Consider the following 1,950-nt stretch of genomic DNA (forward strand, 5'->3'; position numbering starts at 1 on the left):
GTGTGTGTGTGTGTGTGTGTGTGTGTGATTCAACAGATAAAGATTCGAGTTATTTTATTATTAAAAAAAAAAATCAAAAGAAAAGAAAAAAAAATGTCAAAACATAATAACAGATAATACATGAATTAACTGCTAAGTGAGTCTGTTTAATCTTTTTATTTTTGTTCCAAATTGATGCTTATGATGTCTAATATGATTTACAGATGATAAATTTTCAATTGATTAGTTTTTCATATATTACTGGTATTCATTTCATAGTATTTTTTTTTATACTTTTCATACATATGTACGTTCATACATACACACATATATGCATACATGTGTTCATTCTCATTTTTCTTTTTAATTTAGAGTTATTACTAACCTTGCTTGTTAGCGAGGTTATAAAAGAAAGCATCTTCTTTTGTTCTTCATCTTTTGGCTCTTCAGCAGGTCTGGTGCATTATTGTTCCAGGTATCACAATGCTCTCTATCATAAGAAATAAGGAGTTGCATTCTCTCCCACTGTTATGTCTCAATGCTTCTGCTATCTAGCACCTTTGGCTGGTCTCTACTCAACTGCTACACAACTGCTACTTGACTGCTACTCAACACTCCTACCACGGCCAGACTACCTTTATTTATATGTCTTGGGAGATCCTACTTCTTCGCCTGCAGGTGTCAATACAACACCCACCAAGAACCCAAGCTCAGCCATATTTTGCTCCAGGCAGGCGAGAACATATCCAGCCACTCCAATAAAAATATGTGTATCGAAGCCCAGTATACCCATCATGATAAGGGAACACCAGGCACATGCATCACAACCATATGTGCGTGACTATTATTATTATTATCATTATTATTATTATCATTATTATTATCATTGTCATTATTATTATTATTATTATTATTATTATTATTATTATTATTATTATTACTATTATTAGTATTATTATTATCATTATGGTAGTGAGCTGGCAGAATCCCTTAGTGACATTTTTTCTGACTCTTTACATTCTCAGATCAAACACCACTAATGCTGGTACTTCTCATCGTTTGCTTTCCTTATTTTGAGGGTCAATAAACTAATGTGCCCCAGTTGAGTTATGATTTGATTCTAATTGATTACACCCTCCATTCAAAGTTACTGGCCTTATGCCAATATTAGAATAAATTATTATTATTATTATCATCATCATCAGTCTTCAATGCTGGCAGTAGTAGCCATCAATGTCTAGTGACGGAACCTCAGAGGGTTAAATCTAAAAATTTTCTTTTCCTGTAATATTGTTAGAATAAGAAAAAAAAAACTCATCATGAATGATATGTGACAGCCAACATATTGATCAACCTACACAAATGGGAATATATATATATATAAAGAGAGAGAGAGAGAGAGACACACACACACACTGTCTGGTGTAGGGTTTTTTGTATGTTATTATTTTTCGGAATATTTATAGATATGTTTTTGTTTATGTATTAGAACTTTTGTTTATTTATTTATTTTTGTAACCATTCTATGGAAATTAACAGAAATTAGTTTGCTCAATGAGATTTTAATTGCTTGTCACAAAAAATTCACTTCTCTCAGTGTTCTTGAGCATGAATGTGTATATGTGTGTATATACATAGATATACATATGTGTGTCTATGTTTGTGTATGGCAGTATTCTGTTTGTGAAAATGACTGTCAGTGCATACTTAATTAACTATTGCCTTTGTCTCTCTCTCTCTCTCTTTCTCCATGGGTTGATCTGTGGTTCTCTATTTGTGTGTATATCTCAATGCATATATTTAAGTATGTATGCATGTATGTATGTATTTACGTATGGATATATGTATGTTTCTGTTGGGATATTTAAGTGTTTGCTTCTGTTAATGTGTGTTCACAAGTGTGTGCGTATAAATCACATACACACATATAAATATATATACATATGTGTATATATATATATATATATATAT

This window comes from Octopus bimaculoides, chromosome 18, assembly GCF_001194135.2.
Source record: "Octopus bimaculoides isolate UCB-OBI-ISO-001 chromosome 18, ASM119413v2, whole genome shotgun sequence".
In the NCBI taxonomy this organism is placed as follows: domain Eukaryota; kingdom Metazoa; phylum Mollusca; class Cephalopoda; order Octopoda; family Octopodidae; genus Octopus; species Octopus bimaculoides.